A 22,720-nucleotide genomic window follows, 5' to 3' on the forward strand; every position below is an offset into this window, starting at 1 on the left:
ACCTCAGTCTCCTTCCTCAGTAGGGAGCCTGCTTCTGCCTCTGCCTGCTGTTCTCCCTGCTTGTGCTTGCTCTCTTGCACACGCGCTCTCTCTCTCTCTCTCTCTGACAAATAAATAAATAAAATATTTTAAACAACAACAAATACCCATTGATGACTATTTTCAGTGCTGTGATATTCAATCAATATTTTGCATACCTAGTAGAGCTTTCCTTATCTGGGATCCAATGCTATAATCATCATAGCACATATGATTCACTCAAACTTTTGTCATTTTCCATTAGTCTGTGTCTCATCCTAACCTACTCACACCCAGCTTATCTTTGCCTCTTTCTTTACTATAAAAATGGAAGTCATTGAGGTAGAACTCTATCAATTCTTCTCTTTGCCACCTTCAAATTTGTTTGGGTCCTATAAATTTAATGTAATCTCAATAAGTAACATCCATGATATGTGGGAGGAAATTGAAAATGACATTAAAATATTTTAGAAATGTTAAAATGCAGGAGAAGATGTATATATATTCAAATAAATCTTGAAAATAATAATAAATGAGAGATAATTAACTCTACTAGACAATACAATATATCTTGAAACATCAGTAAATAAAAATGTTTTCTATTTAATAAAAAAGGAAAAACCAAGGGAATGGAATAAAAAGTGGACTCAAATATCTATAAAATTTTGGCTTATGATAAAGGTGACATTTCAAACTGGGTGAGGAGAGGAAGGAAGAATTCAAAATATGATGTTGGACAACTGGCTAATCCCATTGGAAAAAATATTAAACTATATTTCTCTCATCAAAAATAAATTCCAGATGTAATAAAGATATAAACATATAAAGGAAAAGGTTTAGAAGAACATAAGGAATAACAGCAATCTTATCTTATACCCTGAGATAACTGAAAAAAATAAGACCATAGAAATAACATGATTTTAAAACATTGAACATCAGGCAACAAAGGACAGTAATCTCTGAAAGATGGACACAGATGACATGAGACCAAGGATTGCCCAGCTCCACTCCTGGAGAGAGTTTCAAGGCTGCACCATAGGGAAGGGGAAACCAGGTATATAGTTCAGTGATCTTTCTACATTGAAGCAATGGAGCTGGGAGTCCAAAAAGACCAAGGCCACTGAAGCCACTATAGAGAAAAGGGCTGAACATAGGGAAAGAGCTCAGAGGTCTTCAGAGGATCCCCTGCTCAGTAAATGTGTGTGAATAAACTCATAGAAGCCCCAGATACTGGGGAAGCAACCATGTGAAAAGTCTAGAGAGAATAATGCCTTACAAAGGGCTGGAAACCATTCCTGCTGCCAACTACCACAGTGGAAAAACCTCAAAACTCACAGGAAATCAGGTAAAGTACTCAGAAGAGTTTGCCTTATTAATGGAGAAAAACTAGCTTTTGGCTGAACACTGCTCTGGTTCTACCTAACAAAGCTAAACAACAAGCTTTAAATGGATCAGTATTTTCCAAGTAACTTAACTGTGTCCTAGAACAAAACTCAAGAATATTCACTGGAATATTTCAAAATAATCAGCATCCAACAAGGTGAAATTCACAATGTCTGGCATCCAATAAAAAAAACTTACTAGGCATGCAATGAAGCAGGAAAACATGAGCTATAATGAGAAGACAAGTCAATACATAGAAATAGATCCAGAAATGACTAAGACAATAGAATTTGTATGTAAGGACATTAACTCATTTTTTTATAAATGCAATCTATACATTCAAGAAGCTAAAGAAAAGATAAAGCATTCCAAGTTTAGACTTGAAAATTATAAAAGGGACCCAGCTCAAATTCCTAGGGATGAAAACTATAATGTCTGAAGTGAAAAATACATTGGATGGAAGTGACAGCAAATCAGACACTGCAGAAGAAAGTCTTAGTGAACTGAAAGGCATAACAATAGAAGTAAGCATTCTTGATTTCTTAAAAAATAATTTTGAAATTATTTGTATTTAATATGTATTTTAACATATTAAATAAAGCAGAAGAGCTGAAGAGGAAAAAAATACTGCCCTATGTGACATGAAAATTAAAAGTTGCTTGACATAAAAATTGAACAAAAGTTTTAAAAGACACATAACAGAGTGGGTTGAAAATATGAACAGTATATTTGAGAGTCCAAGCTAACCTTCTAAAATTACAAAGATTCTTTTTTTTAAGACTTTATTTATTTGAGAGAGAGAGAGAGAGTGAGAGCACAAGTAGGGAGGAGAGGAAGAAGCAGGTGTGGGGCTAGATCCCAGGACCCTGAGAGCATGACTTGAGCCAAAGGCAGAAGCTTACTTGACTGAGCCACCCAGGTCCCCCCTAAAATTACAAAGACTCCTAAGATCAGTATGGGAAAAATGAAAATTTTTCCTCATTTGGAAAAATGAGAAAAGTATGTTGTATAATTATATATAGCTATACTGCAGATTACCCCAAAATATAGCAGTTTAAAAATGAATGACAAATACCTACTATTTCAGGGCTTCTCTGGGTCAAGGATGCAGATCTCATAAGGTTGCAGTCAAGCTATCCGCAGGGGCCACAGTCTCTGTAGGCCTCTCTTGAGGGGGATTTGCTTCAAGTTCATTCATTCCACTAGACTGTTGCATATATTATTTCCTCTGCCACGAATTGCTTCCATTCTTTTTATAGCTGGAAAATTCTTGATAATATTTTAAAATCAGATCAAATGGCATTTTCTCTATGAAGCCTTCTCCTGATTCATTTTTAATCATTTCCTACTTTTTCATCAACCTGACATTGTATACATCTATCTACTGTAACATTTGTTACAGTTCCTTTAAATTACTTGTTAACATGCCCATCTCCCCACTGAACTCTGGGATCATTGATGCTAGGTATCATATCTTATTTTGTATTGTGTTCTTGGGACTGGGCATATATATTTTGTTTGGTGAGTTATCATCTCAATAGATGCAGAAAAGCTATTTGACAATATTCAACATCCACTCATGATAAAAAGAAAATATTTAATATGACAAAGAAATATACATCAACATCACACATAATGATGAAGTTATTTTAATTGTGTATAAATTAAAATCTCCTTTGAGGTAAGTAACAAGAAAGATGTCCAACAATTTCTATCTTCTACTTTCTTTTAACATTACAACAGAGGTCTTAACCAGTACAATAAGGCAGGAAACAGAAATAATAAGTAAAAGGATACTTGGTAAAAAAATAAGAAACCAAAATTCATAATTGGAAGAAGACATGATTATATATGTAGAAAAACCAATATTATCTGTAGCTAATGATATTTAATAAGAATTTTAAAAAGCTGCTGGATACAAAATCAATTACAAAAATTCTTTTAGAGAGCCCCCCAAATATCATATATATATATATATAGGAATTTGACGTGTGACAGAAATGGAACTGCAGGTCAGTGGGGAAACTATAGTCTTTTCATAAATGGTGCTGGGGCAATTCAATATGCATATGGTGGGGAAGAGAGAGGAAAATGAAACTGGATCACTCCCTCAAACAATACCAAATGTCAATTTATAAACTTGAATATAAAAGGCAAATTATTTAAGCCTTTAGAAAATAATATATCTTCCTGATCTTCATAATGAGAATTATTTATTAAACATGGCATAAAAACACTAATCATAAGAGGAAAAGATTAATAAATTGACTATATTTAACTTCCGCACTATGTTATCCATAAAAAATGCAAAAAAAGGAAAAGAACAAATCACAGAATTTGAGGATGTATTTGCAACATATCTAACTGACAAATGAAGAGCATCCAGAATATAAAAGGAATTCATACAAATAGATAAGTAAAAAACAAACAAAATCAGTCCAGCAGGGATAGAGCCAAAAGACACAACTCACAAAAGAGGACGTTTTTAATTGGCCAATTAGCATATCCTCAGTCTCTCAACCTTAAGGAAATGCAAATTAAAACTACAATGAAATTTTACCTCAGGCTCACCAGGTTCATAGAATTGATCAAGTCCAGTAATGTCAGGTGTGATGAGAATGTGGAGCTCTTGGAATTCTCAGTTAGTGAGAGTACAGATTAGTGCAACCTGTTTTGAAAACTGTTGTTAAATTTGAAGTTATACATACCCCATGGCCCAGAATTCTACTTCTGGGCACCTAGGCTCAAGCAACTCCTGTACTTGTCAACTACAATACATGTACAAGAATGCTCATAGCAACATGATTCATATTTTCCCCAAGGTTAAAATAACTCACCTGTCCATCAACAGGAGAATGGGTGAACAAATTATGTTACCTTCATAGAATGGAGTATTATACAGCCAAAAAATTACACAGACAGACCTAAGGAAGTCAGACACAAAAGAATAATTATGTTTATGTAAACTTTAATATAGGACAGAACAAATCATAAACTATATTTATAAGGGACCTATTCATAAAGAGAAACAAGGACTGTTCTGAGGGCTGGTAATGTACTATTTCTTTTTTTTATTATTAAATTTATTTATTTTTTTAATAAACATATAATGTATTTTTATCCCCAGGGGTACAGGTTTGTGAATCTCCAGGTTTACACATTTCACAGCACTCATCATAGCACATACCCTCCCCAATGTCCATATCCCCACCACCCTGGTAATGTACTGTTTCTTAATCTGCACAGAGGATTACCCATTACTTCTTTGAATACAGTACATTTAAGTTCTATGTATGTTTCTACATGTTTATGACATTCCAAAACTTGAGAAAGGCTTTAACAAAAGATGAGGCAAGGTCAGCTAAACAATCTACTGTTAAACTCTGCTTCATTTCATAGAAGATATGATTAATAACAAAATTTTCCTCTTTGTATCATATATTATTCTGCAGTCAACATTGAACTCCATAGAACACCCATAAAGCTGACTGATTTAACCCTAAGGCCCAGAATATTTAGTTTCTTGAAGAATCTACTTCCAGGTCTATGGCCATACCACCCCGAATACACCCAATCTTAGAAGCTACACAGGGTCAGACCTGGTTAGGATTTGGATGGGAGACTACCCGGGAATGCTAGGTGCTACAGTTAAAAAAAAAAAAATTCTATCTCCAATAAGTAAGAAATGATAGGAATGTTGCTTACAGAAATATCTGACCTTCGGTAGCATTGAAGGTCATTTTTAAACAGAAAATTTAGATTGTTTTTGTCTTAGCTCTCCAGATAAAGAACTTGTATTCACATAATAATAATGAAGATAATAGTGTTCACATATCGATTGCCTGAGTTTTACCTGAGGATTACAAATGTATTGTGCTCTTGCTCTGCTCTTATGCATTATATATGTGGTCTGATCCAAAGTCCACTGCAACCCTACAGTGCTAGTGTATTTATAATGGTTTTGCAGGTGACATTCACACAGCTTAAGTAATTTGTATATATGGCTAATAATCTAATGGCTCTTAGCTAGGATTTGAAAGCAGATCTTTTTGATGTCCAACATGAATGTTTTCTGCTATACCACATTGTTTTCCCTGAAAAACCCAAAGTAGGTCAAGCTGAAAGTATTAGATTAGCAAAATATTAATTTCACTGAACACCTGCCATGGACCCGGCACTGTAGAAAATACAGAAGGGGTGAGGAATAGTTGGGAATGTTGAAGGGGTGACATAAAGTCATGCCTTAAGGAACATGATGATATCTCTCCAAGCCTGAGATGCTATGGTCCAAGCCAACGGTGAAGATAGTGGCCATACATTAAACAGCTGGAAAGGCTGCCTAGGTGGCTCAGTCGGTTGGGTGTCTGCCTTCGGCTGGGGTCGTGGTCCCTCGGGGTACTCCGATCAAGTCCCGCATCAGGCTCCCTGCTCTGCGGGAATCCTGCTTCCCCTCTGCCTCTCTCTCTCTCTCTCTGTCTCTCATGAATGGATAAATAAAATCTTAATACAAACAATCAAACCAGCCAGAGAATGTACCAAACACCATGCACTTGAGATCAAAGCTGTTTGATAGAGTATAGATTCTGTATGATAGATTAAGTATAGATTCTGCCTCTCTCTTTGTGTTACATTTAACTTTTATTCATTTATTTTTTTTAATTTTTTATTTTTTATAAACATATATTTTTATCCCCAGGGGTACAGGTCTGTGAATCACCAGTTTTACACACTTCACAGCACTCACCAAAGCACATACCCTCCCCAATGTCCATAATCCCACCCCCTTCTCCCAAACCCCCTCCCCCCAGCAACTCTCAGTTTGTTTTGTGAGATTAAGAGCCACTTATGGTTTGTCTCCCTCCCAATTCCATCTTGTTTCACTGATTCTTCTCCTACCCACTTAAGCCCCCATGTTGCATCACCACTTCCTCATATCAGGGAGATCATATGATAGTTGTCTTTCTCTGCTTGACTTATTTCGCTAAGCATGATACCCTCTAGTTCCATCCATGTTGTCGCAAATGGCAAGATTTCATTTCTTTTGATGGCTGCATAGTATTCCATTGTGTATATATACCACATCTTCTTGATCCATTCATCTGTTGATGGACATCTAGGTTCTTTCCATAGTTTGGCTATTGTGGACATTGCTGCTATAAACATTCGGGTGCACGTGGCCCTTTGGATCACTACGTTACAAACGTATTCATTTATTTTTAAGGCTTTATTTATTTGACAGAGAGAGAGACAGCGAGGAGGGAACACAGCAGGGGGAGTAGGAGAAAGAGAAGCAGGTTTCACGTCAAGCAGGGAGCCCAAGCTGGGGCTCAATCCCAGAAGCCTGGGATCATGACCTGAGCTGAAGACAGACACTTAACAACTGAGCAACCCAGATACCCCTAACTTATAAATTCTTGAGATTTGTGCCTGTGACTGACTTCCACATGTAGTTTGGCAATAAACTATGAATAACCATCACTTCCATGGCTATTTCTAGACAGTTTGGCCTCATAACAGAACATTGGGCTTTAGCTATTTCCACTCTGGTGATTAGACCCAACAGTGCCTAATAAAGCAGTGAGCGGGGAATGGGTGGGAATAACGAAGACCTTCCCTAGATTAAGGACTAGAACAATGGTGCTTACTCAGAGGCAATCCACCAACCAACACCACCAGAGAAGAGGAATGCTGCTAAACATCCTTCAATGCACAGGATAATACCTCCCGCCCCATCCCCAGCTCCCCAACAATAAAGAATTATCTGGACCAAAATGCCAATAGAACAGGGTTGAGAAACTCTGGCCTGAAAGAAATTTTAAGAAAAATAGAACAGAAGAACAGAGCAGAAGAGAATTTGGGAATATGCCTGATGATTACAAAATTTTTCAGTCAGCAGAAAGTAAAAGCACACACACACAATTGCTTAGAGGAGATGATGGAAGATCTCAGTTTATAATAACAATGGAAAAAAATCCAAGAAATGGACATAATTTAAGCAAGTTTAAATATAATTTTTAAATAAGCATTTAAATAAAACTTTAAAATGAGCACACACACAGAAACACATATGACAAATAAAAAAGCACATCATATTCTTGGAGAGAAGCAAGCAATATCATAAAGACGCCTACTTACTTTAAATCTATAAACTTCATATGCCCTGATTTTTTAAATGTCAAAATGACTTTTTTTGAACTAGACAACCTGATTCTAAAATTCATATGAAAGAAAACAACAACAAGGAAAATGGGAAAATTCTGAAAGACAAGAGTAATAAGGGGAAATTATTTTTACTGATCAAATAATTATTTATTTATTTTTGGTGCAGTATTTTATAAACTAAAACCAGTTAGCTTATAAAAGCCAGTTTAGGGCGCCTGGGTGGCTCAGTGGGTTAAGCCTCTGCCTTCGGCTCAGGTCATGATCTCAGGATCCTGGGATCGAGTCCCGCATCGGGCTCTCTGCTCAGCAGGGAGTCTGCTTCCCTCTCTCTCTGCCTGCCTCTCCATCTACTTGTGATTTCTCTCTGTCAAGTAAATAATTAAAATCTTAGAATAAAAAAAAAAAGCCAGTTTATTATACAATCTATAACATAGTAAAGAAGAAGGAAGACAAGTTTTTTCTAATTCCATCACTCAGAAGTCAATAGTTAAATGTTTCTTGGGTGGACTTCTAGTCTTTTCTTTAAAATAATAAAACAATTTTTGATGATCCCAGGGTCCTGGAATCGAGCCCCACATTGGACTCTCTGCTCAATGGGGAGCCTGCTTCCCTTCCTCTCTCTGCCTGCCTCTCTACCTACTTGTGATGTCTGTCAAATAAATAAATAAAATCTTAAAAAAAAAAACACAATTTTTGAAGCTACACATATTTAAATGTGACATTAGCATGAAAGATAACTGGAACAAACTAGAATCAAAAATAGGCACAAGGGCTCCTGGGTGGCTCAGTTGGTTAAGCTACTGCCTTCAGCTCAGGTCATGATCCTGGAGTCCTGGAATCGAGTCCCGCATTGAACTCCCTGCTTGACAGGGAGTCTGCTTCTCCCACTGACCTTTCTCCACTTATGCTCTCTCTCTCTCAAATAAATAAATAAAATCTTTTAAAAAGGGGGGACACAAATGCAATGGATATTTTATATATGTTAAAGGTAACATTTCAGATCTATGGACAAAAGATAGATTATTTGATAAATGATATTGGGACAACTGGGTAGCCCTCTGGAAAACATAAAGTTTGATTTATCTGTCATTTATACATATACTAGAAGAAACCACGGAATTTTGAAAAAGCAATCTCAAAGTGGAAGAAACTTTTCTAAGTATTTCACAAAACCAAAACCCAGGACTTATGAAATAAAAGGTAAATATATTCAGCTAGGTAAATAGAAAAGAACGACAAATAGGAAAATATATTTCCAACTTAAATCACAAGGAGTGAATCTCCCTAATATAGAAAGAGCCCCTCTAAATCAATAGAAGACCAACAACTCAATAGAGATATAAAGAAAGGATATGGACTGTCCACTGAAAAGGGAGTTCAAGTGGCTCCTCAGTTTGTGAAAGAAACCAATCTTAGTCATAATAACAGAAATACACAAAGATGACTTACTTTTCACCTCTATCAGATTGTTAAAGTTCTAAAAAATTGTGTATGTGTGTGGGTATGGGGAAAAACATATTCTCACATGTTAGCGATGGGTGTGTAAGTTGACGAATCAGTTAGGTTTGAATTAGAAAACCTGATGCACGCACCTTTCAACCCAGGAATTTTACACATTTTATCACACATGTACAAAATGTGTAAGTTATTCAGAGAGGCATTGCCAGGAATAAAAAACTGCTAAGACCCTTAGATGTTTGTTGATAGTGACTATAAAAAGTCGGAAAGAATATAAATACCCATTAACTGTGGGCCACAAAATTATTGAACATTTATGGTATGGATACTATACAGCCATAAAAAGTACTGAAGGAGCTATTTATGTGTGAATATGGAACAATCTCCAGATCTGCAAAATATATTGCTAAGAGAAAGAGTGAAGAGGAGAGCAATGCATATAGTATATCATCATTGGTATAAAAATGGCGGCGGGGAGATACACAGTCACACATAAATGCATATTTGGTCGCATGTGCATAAAATCTCTCTGGAATGATACGGACGTGAGTAACTTTGGGTGCTTCCTCAGGGTTGGGTGATTAGGTGGCAAACATGTAAGCAATACTTTCTATTCGTTGAACATATATTTTTGAACATTTTGGGTTCTGAACCAAATTGGGCCAACCAAATTGGACCAACACCAATTTTGAAAACAAACCCCAGCAGGGTCACCCTGGTCTCCAGCTCTGACCAGCCAAGTTTCCTTCCCCTTTCCCCACCTCCCCTGGCCCTTTCCAAGCTGCCGAATAAGGAGTTTCAGACGGGGATATCTTTCCTCTACATGCCTCAAACCAAGACTGGAGCTCTGCATGGGTTCGCAACCGCCTGCTTTTCAATCCACAGGGGTGGAGAATTTAGCTTATTTTTAAATTGGGTGGAATTTAGAAAAGAACTGCCAACATGATTAAATAGACTGGAGAGGCTGGTTCATAAAGAAAGATGAAAAGACCTAAATGTGTGTAATTTGGCTAAGTGACAGCAGGGCCAGGCTGCGGTTAGCACATACAAGTATTCAAACACCGGGACAGGAGAAGAACATTCATGGACATAAAGAGGGAAAAAATGAAAATATGAGAAGAAAAATAAAGTGTCTCGGTCTTTCTGTCTGTCTCTATCTCCAGAGGAGCCTCTCCAGGAAAGCAATGGATGTCTTGTTCCTTGCACAACATCCTAGAAAATCTTTACCTTTGCAGAATGTAAAGCCCACTTCGGCTCCCAGGCTGGGGTTTAGATGTCAACACGGAGGCTGGACTTTAGATCCCTTTCCCTCTGCCATCTCCTGGATCCAAGTGGCCACCTCACTTGCTTTTTCTCCCTTCCATAAGCATACCCAATGAAGGTCAGACAGTCTTGCAAGGGGAGGGGTCTTTGCAGAGTATATTAATCATTTATTCATATTTCAAAATCTGGGAGGGTGCCTGTGCTAAGGCTGGAAAACAAGACTGCCCTTCCCTGCTACTATCAAGGAGTTCGTGATAGCTCATGATGGTTCTACTATCAATGAATGATTGTTGAGATGACCAGGTTGACACAGACCAGCTCAGCAACAGTACTGGGCTGTCTATCAGGTCCAACTCCCTGATTAGTCTCTCATTAGGCTTAACCCTGGAGCCCATGGAAAACTTACATTACTGCAATGCCATTAAAAATTAGTCCCATGGAGGTAATTTTGCTCATTTCGAAAATCCAGCTGCCTGGTCTCTTTAGTTGTTGTATCTACCCCATCCCTTGTATTTCCTATTAACTAAACCTCAATCCAAATTCCTTTGAACTTGTGATTCAGTGTGCCAGGATATATGCTAATGGATATACACAGCAATGTGGTAGACTATATAAAAATTTTGTGTGCATGTATGTATAAAGGCAACAGTGTGTTTGTGTGTCTCTGGGTTAATATCCATGTGTGTCTCTGTATCTAAGAAGATGCACATATGGGCAAGATGAGTCAAAACCAAGATGAGCCAAAAATAAAATTTAAGAAGCACTCTGGTAGGGATTCCAAAACTAATACCTAAGAGTATATTTTAAAGCCATTTGTGGCTTATGTTTATTTAAAGTTTTCCCCCATTTATCAGACGAAGGAACTGAGCTGTGGTGGAAACTGGGCCCGATGTGCTTACTGTGGGCAGCAGCAGGTGAGGCCACACCCCTGTGGGCAGAATAAGAGGGTCTGAAGGAATAATAAGTATAATTCTCAATTATCCTAAAAAGTCTTCTGGGTGAGGAGATGAAAAATTGGCAGTTGGGTCCTAGACTGTGGGTAAGGAGAAATTGACTTCTTTCTGGCTCTGGTTCTCTTAGGAAGAGGCCCTGGGGAGGCTAGCATGCTAAAGGGCTTTCCCATATAATGGGTAGGAGCCGGACTCTGCCATATGCAACCAGGTCAGGAGACAAGCACGCCCAGTAGCAAGGGAAGAAAGCAGACTCCTGGCAGCTATGCCATGATTAGGTTTGCCTACAGATTTCAGAAGACCCCAAAACACACAAAGAAGTCCAGAAGTGATTCTTCCAAGGATACTGTGGTAACGTCCCCAGGTAGTCAGTGGCTCCACTGTCCTTCCACTCTACCGTCCTCAGCATTTGCCTTGAAGCCTCAAGACTGCCTCATGTTTCAATATGGTGGCCATAACGCATGTCATGGCACTCACACTCATTTCAGGCAGCAGGAACGGAAAAGGGAAACATCTCCCAGTTTTACCAGCCCCTGCAAGGAGATTTTCCAGAAGCCTACTTCGATTGGCTTAGCCAGAACTCGGGCTTGTGACCATACCTAGCTGCAAGATCGACTGGGAATGACATCCTTTTAGCACGGTTCATCGCCATCTCAAATAGAATTGCTTTTCTGTAACAAAACAAGGAGAGAATGGATATGGAGTGGAAAGCTTTTCTGAAGTACCAGGGCAGAAGTGTGTCCTGTAGCGGACCGCCTAAGGATGGCTAGCTGCCAGCCGAAGGATGATTTTGGTGTGTGCTCCCTTTTCATTCTGTCTGGGGCTATACCAAAAGTGACATTAAGCGTTACTGTCTGTTCTTGGCTGTGCTGTGAGGCCTTCAAGAAAGCGTGTGTGTCCGCTCTTGGGCAGAGGTGAGAGTGGCACCCAGAGGCTGTGGTGTTGATCTCTGCAACGACCTGAGAGACAGCCCTGGCTGTGCACAACACACAGAGCTTTCTGCAGCAGTGGAGCGCCTTCAGACTCAGCCCTTGGATCGAAGTGGTCCTTGCTGATGAGGGGGACACAAGCAAGACCCCTCTTAGAGACTCCCTGAGAAACAGAAGAGAGTAGGAACTCCTCAGAAGCAGGCTGGGATTGCTGTTGTGCAGGTGAGGGTGAGCCCCGTGCCGCACTATGCATGTGAGCTCATTTACAACCACAGACAGGTGAGCCAGAAGGACATCTGTATGACCCGAAACAAAGGATGCATTTCAAAACCGTATGTGCTGTAAAGAAAGAATTGGTTAAGAAAATGCGGCTGCCTGCATTTTAGACTAAATTCCAGCTTTTTAAACAGTGGTTGATGCTCACTCTGGTAAGCTTGGTGATCTTCAAAGCATGTTTCGAGGAACTCTCTAGTATTGTGGAGTACCTCAGAGACCAGAGGGAGGCCAAAGGGGCTAGGCTTTGGTCCCCAAATATCACATAGCTTACAACATATTCATATTTTTGCATTCCATATAAATTTTCATTTGAAAAATTATTCCCACTGCTCAAAAGATTAGAGATTTCTGGCATTCGTATTAAACTTATTAATGGTGATTATTTAATAAAGTTGGTCTCATTACTTTAAAGACAGAAAAATTGCAGAAGAACTGAATAAGAGAGTGTGGATGTATTATACCTTCTCTTCTGGGGGAAAAAAAAAATCCCCGGGTACCTGGGTGGCTCAGTCAGTTAAGTGTTCAACTCTTGATTTCAGCTCACAGCTTGATCTCAGGGTCTTGGAATGAAATCAGGGTTCATGCTCAGTGGGGAGCCTATTTGAGGATTATCTCTCTTCTCCCTCTGCCCCTCCTCCAGCTCTCTCTCTCTCTCTTTCTCTCCCTAAAATAAATAAATCTTTTTTTAAAAAAAATCTCAGCCTGAACAACATACATTGAGATATGTCATGCCAGTCGCCATGATTTTAGGTATGAAAGAATTTTCTGGACATCATCAACTACAACAGGAAGAGAGGAAGGGATTCTACATGAGGACAAGCTTTGAAAGCTTCTAATTATCCATCTGAAAAGATGAAAGTAGCGGTGGAGGGAATGAGTGGATGGGTGGAGAGTGCAGTAAAAATCTGATTAAAGTTTTCCAGGTTATGGAGGATAAAGAAATGGAGAGCAATAGATTCTTTAACCAAATTTGGGAATACCAGACATGGTGAAATTTGAGTCTGAAAGAAGCAGATATACAACACACAAAAGGAAGTACCACTCCTTCCCTACAAAATGAAAATATAAATTGGGTACAATAAAGATTGAGAGACATTATGGACCACATGCGTTCTTGTGGTTCCTGACTTCAGTGAGTGGCTCTTGGAACTCTAATAGGAGATTATAATCTACAAATGTCGTAGAGTCCATCCTAACCTTTTTGAGCCAGTGTTTTTTAGGGTAATCATGATTTTTCACATACAATACCATCATTCTACTTTCAGACTCAGATACTGGTCTGGGAGGACCTGGACTGACATGGATTTTTATGAGTGTTTATATAATGGGGAGTACTGGCATTTCCTCTACAGCCAAGTTTCCCTAAAGCAATGAGATATAATGTCAATCAAAGCACAATTTATAGTACACATACTGCTGCTACTCTCAACATAAGAACATATGCAGGCTTTGCTTGGTTGGCATTATGCTTTGTTTACCATAACACAGATGATAATTATGACCAGCAAGTACTTATGTCATGCTCTATTAATAAGAGTGCTTTTAGTAATCGCTATCACAGGTCATTATTCCCGATTAAAAGTGAAATGTCACACTGAATGCTTTAGACAATGAGTTAAAGTAGTACAGCTATATACAGATAGCTTTTCATTATTTATTTATTATTTATTTTTATTAACTATCTTTACTGCTGAAAATTCCTGCAGGAAAAAAAATTCGACTTTGTTCCTACCAATCCAGGACTCTATCGTCTAGCGCTTGGTTTCCTTCTCAAACCACGGGATTGGGGCAAGGAGGTTACTTAAGAATGCAATTATTGGGGGGTAACAGAGCTGCGGGCAGCTGAGAGCTCTGAGTGGGCAGCTTATCGTAGTCAGGGTAGGAGATGTGATTCAGGCTGCTGGAGAGAGGCACGAGCAATCCTCTCAAGACAGAGTCTGCTCCAATACTTAAAAGTGTAATCCTTGGGCGCCTGGGTGGCTCAGTGGGTTAAGCCGCTGCCTTCAGCTCAGGTCATGATCTCAGGGTCCTGGGATCGAGTCCCGCATCGGACTCTCTGCTCGGCAGGGAGCCTGCTTCCCTCTCTCTCTCTCTGCCTGCCTCTCTGTCTACTTGTGATTTCTCCCTGTCAGATAAATAAATAAAATCTTTAAAAAAAAAAAAAAAAGTGTAATCCTTCACCGAAAAGACAGGGATTGCCCTTGAATTGAAAAGCTGCAAGTGACCTTCCAAGGTCATCTAGTTCATCCCCTTCAGGCACAAACCCTTAGAACCCATAGTAATTCGACGATAAGGCAGCCTGAGAGACAGGGCCTGCATTCCAGAATCATTCCAACATTAAGAAGTTCGTTGCCAAGAAATTCCTCTTGGGTTTAAATACAATTCTTCATGCTATGGCCAATTTGCTTTTGTTTTTGTTTTCTATTTTCTTCTCCTGAGACACAAATAAGCTGGAAGACTAAGGAACCAAAGGAACACAACCTGCCCAAAGTTGGTGAATTAAAAACTAGACAGCTCATTCTGTATCCATTCTTTCCCCCAGATCTAAAGAACAGCAAATGCTTTTCTTGGCAAGCAGAGGGCACTGGCAGGAGGCAGCTGGTCTACCTGTTTGCCGACAACTAAAATCCTTCAAGGCTCAGGGTACAACACACCAGGGAAGCATTTGCTAGTGCCAACCAAAAAAGAAAGAAAATGGTAGAAAAAAGAGGAAGGAGAACAGCAATTTAAAAGTCTACAAAAATACTGAGCTATGTGGGTCTGAGCGTGAGGGTGAGCAGGAGGTCTCTTTTTCACCCAGGTAATGATTGTACGAGCCCCATAAGGAGATGGTTAAATCAAACACCGAGATGACTGCTCTTAAGAGGGGAAAAATATGTCAATCACACTTTGCCTTTGACACAAGGAAATTCCTTGAAACTGAGAATGGAGAGTGGAAGGGAGGGAGAATGTCTCCTGATGTGGGTGGCCAGGAAACCGGGGGCCAGAAAAGCATGAGAGGAGAGAGGGAGAAAGACAGAGAGGGAAAAAAACACAAGATTGAATTCTAATCAAAATGCTATGAGGCGTTCACACCAGGCCTTGAGAGAATATTAACAAGGTTACCCGAGGGGGGGCCTTTAGCCCCAGGAATTATTAGTGAATATGGAATTATATTTGCACAAACATTACCAGATGCAAGGAGCTAAATGTCCTACAGATGTGGAAGGAGCCAGCGTATGTTCCAAATAGGCAGCAGCTTTGTTTGTTTTACCCTTCTTGTAAGAGGCTGGGTAGCACGTTTCTGAGGGGTTACATTTCTGGAATGACCACCATACCTCTAGGCCCCCGTTTCTCACCCATTTCTTCCTCGTTGCTTGCACCAGCCTCAAAAGTATCTCAGCCCAGGACCACATGGAGTGGTCTTGAGGCAGGTTTGACAAACTTACCAGCTTACCTCTACTACCTCCAGGTATCATAGTGCTCTAGGTGGATCATCGTGGTTCAAGAAGGGATTTTCTGAAAGATGAAAGAGTTCAGAGTCAGGTAAATCACATCCATTTCAAAGAGGAGCTGTGAACTCAAATGTAACCAGCTGATGTTGGGAGGTGGGGAGCCCAGCAAAATATGGAAAGAACAAAGAGTTTCCTTCTGACATGCCACCATCACATACTCAAGACTCAGTTTAATTTAGATTCACCACTACTGAAGGAGACATAGCTCATCTCTGTGTTTGGAGTTGTTTGTTGCCTTCCAGAGTCTCCTGAATTTGTAACCTTAAATCCCTGCCACCATCTTGCTCATTTTGAGTAATACTTGCCAGTATGGGGGACAGAATTGTTCAGCACATTCATAGGGCATATAGAGGTTGGTGACCACGAAGCTAATGGCATGAGACCCTCCAAGGCACTGGTAGGGGCTCTATCAATGTGTGGGCATGGTTATATGTTTGGTAAAGTTTATAAAATTAAAGTACTTAACACTAATTCATTAATTGGTGACTGACTTTCCCTCTGCCACATCTCCCTTCGTGTAGGTTGGCTTTGGAGTTGAGTTGAAGATACATTTAGCTTGAGTGGCATGGGAAGTATTCTGTAGTTCACATCACTTTTTTCTATAGTTGATGCTAGCCCCCTGATTGTAGGAATGGATTTCAACACTCTTATCATTCATTATCTATTCATTTAGAGAGCTGGAGACCAGAGCGTATCATGCCGGGATAGGAGTGTAGTCTACAATGCCCAGTCCCAAGATTAGGAGGACCAAGAAGGAGAAACAAGAATTGAAATGTACAGAGTCAGAAGCTAACCCATGAAAGACTTACCTAAGTCTTGCAACTCTTACCTGAAAAACCTTGGTAGAACTTTTCCCAAATTTGACAATCATGAAATTTTGTGTGACATTACAAGCAAGTTGTGATGCTGAAAAAAATTCTTCTAAACTATCAGTAATAGAAAACAAGTTTTGATCAATCATATGAGAGGAAAGTTAAAATGTGTTCTCATTCTCTATATATATTACAGAATTTTTGTCAAATGAAGAGGCCATCAGAATATAGAGCAAATATATATATCTATAATGTATATGTACACACACACACACAAAACAGGTATTTCAGGTAACTAATAAATTAAAATATCATGTTGTTTTCCCAAATTTTGTGACAATCTTGATATTTGTTAGTTTGTTGTGTTTTATTTTATTCTAAGTAAATACTCACTTTACTATTTTTTATAAGATATTTATATTTTTATAATCAGACTTGTGTATTCTTTTTCTTAAAGAAGTCCTCCAATATTACATAAGCTTTAGACCCAATATACCCAAATTTGCTTCTGGTTCTGTGCACTACGTTAACACAACCAGTTTTTTTTTTTTTTTTAATTTCGTTCATCAACTTATAAGGTAGGCCTTGTTGATATCATTTTAGAAAAGAGGAACCCGAGATGTTTAGTCATGGTTCCTATATGGATTTGAATCCAGGGTCTGCCTTACGCAAAAGGAAATAGATTAGTCTGGCCCTAACTGTATTCCCTACCCCCACCAGAGGGCATGCTGAGTCCTAAAGTGATCTTTCTGTGCTTTATCTAGTCTGGTTTAAAAGGCTTCCACTGACATCCTTCTCCTTCCCACCCTAAACCATCTGCCCCCTGAACTACCTCATTGTTAATAGATCTGATAGCTCTCACTGCCAGACAACTTTTCTTCATTTCCTCTCCATTACTATGAAATCTGCCCTGTGGACCTCTTGGTCAACTTCTTCTTGTGATATTTGACTATTTTTTGATGGTGTTTACACTTCATTAAAGGAAGAGGGAAGATATTTCAATTCATCTGGGTGGAAGAACATATCATCTCTGAAGACTCTTCTTTTTTAATTAAAATTCAAAACACACTTCCTCCAAGAAGCCCACCACATTCATTTCAGGAAGCAAAATCCCCATGCCATCCTCTCAAAGTCCCTTTATGACTTGCTATTGGCTATTCACGACCACACTGGATGTGTTTGCTTATATTCTCTTTCTTATTAGAAAACTCAAGATTAGCAATGCCTTACAATCTTTACTTCTTAAACTTAAACACATATTTGGATTCCAAAATTGTTGTGGGAACTCCATGGAACGTTCATACTGTATGAAAGGAACCGAAGTCTGTTTTTTTCTTCAGTACACCTCAGTATCCATCATGTTGCTTCCAAAATGAAAAATATGCAAGTTCGTTTTGTATAAAAACAGAAAACCTCACTTCTGTGGTGAAACAAAAGCTCATCAGATGCTGAGACGCTGGCCTGGTTCTCCCATGTTCTAATGCATGGCTTTAACTCTTTCAGTGGGTAATAGTGGCAAACAAAAATGCTTCAGTTTCTCTATCTGTGAAATAAGAATTGTGCTATTTCTTTCCCATTTACTTCACAAAAGTCTCATGGGGAGCAAGAGTTAAATGATTAATGACTTAAAGCTCTTAGGCAAACACAAAATGCTTAATAAAAATAATCCTTCCTTGCCACAGTGATAGATACCAGTGACCTGATGCGAAACCTTGACAGAAATGGAAGGCAATTCAGATAAACTTTGGGCCTTGACCATGAATTTGGGCTTCTTTTCCTCTGGACAATCTGGGCCCATGTTCCTTGACTTCCTTCACTGACCTCCATTGACCAGACCGTTTATAGCTCCTGCAGGCTCAAGCCCAACCCCCAAGTTACATTAAGTCTAGCTTCCTGGTTGCAGAGGAACAACATGTGGGAGACTGTAAAATGCGCCATTGTGCAGTCAATATAATTTTATCCTCTCTCTTTCGGGGAACATGCCTGCTCAACTCATACCACAACATTATTAAGAAAACTATTTGAGATCAAAACTCCATTTTTCATCAAGTTTAGGCCCTTCCTAAGAGAAGCCCTTGCATAGCTCTGGAAAGAGTCTCTGAGTGAACGTTTCCTGTCATGACTGAAAGAACTGGGGTGGTGCTTGAGGGGTAAGTATATCTCTATTGGCAGAAACCATAAGGTTGTTTTAAAAGGAACCAGGGGTTCTGGCCTATTTTTAGGTTATTGTGTTTATTGAACATAATCTCTTCCTGGTTTTCAGGTTTAATAAAGTCAAGTGAAATCACCCTGGACTCAAATTTGACCCATGAATAAATTCAGAAAACTCAAGGTGCATGCTTCCTTAACTAATTCTGCTGCACGTTGGACTGTCTTGTTCTAAAGCAGCTTTTTAAAAAATACCCTTCTTTAAAAGAAGGAAAGGAAATAAGAGAGTTCCTATTAGAGAAAAAAAACCACTAAGCTTTGTCCTGTTTCATGAAACAGAGGACAAAGCAGTACAAAGAGCTTGGACTTTGGAATCAGACAGACCTGGGTTTAGAATCTCAATAGTATCAGTTTCTAGCTGTGAGATCTTGAGTAAGATAAATCTTCCCTGAATCCATTTCCCTGGGGAACAAAATCTCTGTATCATAGAGCAGCAGTGAAGACTGAATTAGATATTGTGTGCCTGGCAGAATACCTAATTTACAGTAGACAGTGCATATATAAAAGCGAGGCATAATCATGGGAATGAAAATAATACATTCCTTGACTACCCATATATCAACAAAGGGTCTTGAGGATCAATGCGCTGGGCACCCGAGGAAAGGCAAAAACACCGTGATTTACACAAAATGACATTTACCCTCAAAGATCTGACCATCATGTTTCATTTTTTAAAATGTTATTAAAAATATGTCTTTATATATTCTCTGGTTTTGTGTAAAATAACATCCCAATCATAGCATAGGTTCTTGAATTGTGCAGGTTATAACTGCTCTTCCACAATATACTTACTCCTCAGAAACACTGCATACCAAAAAATTACATGTTCTAATGGAAGGAAAATGGAGAAAAACATTCAACTTTGTAACCAGACCACTAACAAAACCAGTATTGATGATGTGGGAGAGAAGCCCAGAAAAGCAGATCAGCGGGAGGCTGCCTCAGAGGAAATTTAAAGATACATAAAAACAATAATGTGGGGCACCTGGGTGGCTCAGTGGGTTAAGCCTCTGCCTTCAGCTTGGGTCATGAGGAATGGAGCCCCGCATCGGGCTTTCTACTCAGCAGGGAGCCTGCTTCCCCTTCTCTCTCTCTGCCTGCCTCTCTGCCTACTTGTGATCTCTCTCTGTCAAATAAATAAATAAAATCTTTTAAAAAAAGAAAAAAGAAAAAACAATAATGTGACTTCTGCTTCTGGCTGAGACGGAGTATCAGGGACTAGATTTACCAAAAATAAAAACCTGGACAAATACATGAAACAGTAGCTCTCAAGATGATTAGAAACCAGCAATGATGGCCAATGGTCTCTGAGAGATGGAAAACTAAAAAGGTGAGCCCTAGGAGTGCCTAGCTTGTCTGAAGAATGTTGCCAGTCCGTGACACAGAGAGAAGGACGTGGCGGTCTCCCTGACTTGAGGAGATGGAGCTGGGCATCCAGGTAAGCCAACATGGCTAGAGTGCTCATCGTAGAGAAGGGGAGATGAGAAAATTGCAGAGAGACCTGAGATCTACATTGGGCTCTCTTCATGGTTTCAGTCCATAACTGATTAATCATGGGAGTAGGGAAACTACCTGAGACTACAGAACAAATCACTTTATAGACAAAGAACAAGCTGTCCCAGGGTTCATACAGAGCCAGGACAGCAGCCATTCCTATCCTCCAGCATGGAAAACCTCATGATTCATGAGGCCAAGGTTAGTAATGAAAAGGTTCCTACCTCAGCAGTGGAGAAGAACTAACCCTAGGCTAGATATTGCTCTGGTCCCACCAAACACAGCCTAAAAGCAATGCCCAAGGGTTATCAAACTGCTTTCAGATAATTTGGCCATATTCCAGAACAAAGTTTTATAATATTTTTAAGAATATAAAAATATCCCCCATCTCATAAGATAAAACTCATAATGTTGGTCATCTAATAAAAAATGACCAGGTATGCCAAGAATCAGAAAAATAAAACCCATAATGAGGAGAAAAAAAACACAAACAATTAAAATGTATCCCCAAATGACCTAGCATTACTAAATAAGGACAGGAAAACTGTTCAGATATGTGTATACCATATGTTCAAAAAATTAGAATATCAACATATTAAAAAAGATATGAAAGATTTTTAAATTGAAGTTTAATTTTATTAAACAGAACTTCTACAGTTGACAACAAAGATGTCTAAAATGAAAAATACATTGGATGGGATTAACAGCAGATGAGACATCATGGAAACAAAGACGAGTGAATGTGAGACACAGGAATAGAAACTATCCAAATTGAAGCAGAAAAGATTAAAAAGAAGAAGAGGAACAAGCGAGAAAGTGTTATTGAACCATGGGACAACTTCAAGCAGCCAAATATGTGTGAAATTGGAGCTGGGAAAGGAAACTTGGGGCAGGGGGAGATACCAAATATTTGAAAAACGAATGTCTGCAGTATTTTCAGACTCACTAAAAAGTATAAACCCATAGTTCTGAGAAACTCAATGGATTTCAAGCCAAAGGAATATGAAGAAAATGACCCTAAGGCACATCATAATCAAATGACTTAAAACTAGTGATAAAGGGGAAATCTTAGAAGTCTGAGAATGATATTTCACACACAGTTATAGAAGTAAGGATGACACAGAGTTTTATCAGATACTATGCAAGCGAGAAGCTAGTGTTGAATCGCTTTAAAGTACTCACAGAAAACAGACTTAAACTAAAAAACGGTCTGCTTGTGATCCCCCCAATAGACAGAGGAAAAAGCATTTGACAAATTCCCATATCCAGTCCTGATTTTTGGGTTGGGGGGGGGAGAAGAGAAAAAGAAAAGTCTCAGCAAACTAAGAATAGAAGAAAACTTTCTCAACTTGATACATAGCACCAACAAAAAAACCTATAGCTCAGAAATCATGCTTAATGGTGAAAGACTAAATGCTTTGCCTTCAAAATCAGGAATAAGTCAAAGCTCTCTGCTCCATCACTTCTCCTGAACATTATACTGGAGGTTCTAGCCAGTACAGAGGGAAGGAAAAGAAATAAAAGGTGTCCAATTGGGACGAGAGAAGTAAAACTGTCTTTATTCATGGATGACATTGTCTATGTAGAAAATCCTAAGGAAGCTACAAAAAAGCTACTAGAACTAATTAGTGAGGTTAGTAAGCTTGGAAGACAGAAGATCAATACACAAAATACAATCGCATTTCTATATGCCATCAACAATTAGAAACTTTAAAATGCTATTTATAATAGCGTCAAAAATACGAAATTACTTAGGGATAAACCTGACAAAAGGTGTTTAATATTTCTATACTGCGAGCTACAGAATAGCACTGAAGGAAACTTGAAAAGACCTGTAAATGGAGCAATATACTGCATTCATGAATCAGAAGTTTCAATATTGTCAGCATGTCAGTTCTCTCCAAATTGATAGATTTGATGCTTTCCCAGTCAGAATACCCCCAGGTTTTTTGTAGAATTTGACAAGATGATTTGAAAATTTATATGAAAATGACAAGACTCGAGAATACTTAAAACACTTGGAAGTGGCAGGACAAAGGAGAACTTAACCCTAATTGTAGGACATACCATAAAGCCACAATGATCAAGATGTTGTGGTATCAGAGTCAAGGAAAACAAATAGATTTCTGGAACAGAACAAGGAGGCCAGAGCTAGACCCACACACATATCGTCCATTGATTTTATTTTAAAGATTTATTTATTTATTTATTTATTTGAGGGGGGAGGAGCCGAGGGAAAGAGAGAAACTTCCAGCAGAATCCCCGTGGGCACA

At 38.8% G+C, this 22,720-nt stretch overlaps 1 long non-coding RNA gene across 3 annotated transcripts in view; it reads right to left on the reverse strand.

Annotated features, from left to right (window-relative positions):
* The window catches only part of LOC101681588, a 41,811-nt gene extending 21,839 nt beyond the window's left edge, over positions 1-19,972 (reverse strand). The window contains exons 1-5 of one of the 3 annotated variants that reach the window (XR_006607258.1): positions 16,763-19,972; positions 15,876-15,937; positions 4,239-4,325; positions 3,962-4,069; positions 2,481-2,670 (exon numbers count right to left, since the gene is read on the reverse strand). This is a non-coding gene — a long non-coding RNA (uncharacterized LOC101681588). Of the gene's footprint in view, positions 1-52; positions 104-2,480; positions 2,671-3,961; positions 4,070-4,238; positions 4,326-15,875 lie in introns of those variants that run through there. The other 2 variants (XR_200771.3, XR_006607257.1) reach the window with 2 other exon arrangements.
* Between the last annotated feature and the right edge of the window lie 2,748 nt (positions 19,973-22,720).

Source organism: Mustela putorius, unplaced genomic scaffold (assembly GCF_011764305.1).
Source record: "Mustela putorius furo isolate JIRA1106 unplaced genomic scaffold, ASM1176430v1.1 tig00000585_pilon_pilon_pilon, whole genome shotgun sequence".
NCBI classification, from domain to species: Eukaryota; Metazoa; Chordata; class Mammalia; order Carnivora; family Mustelidae; genus Mustela; species Mustela putorius.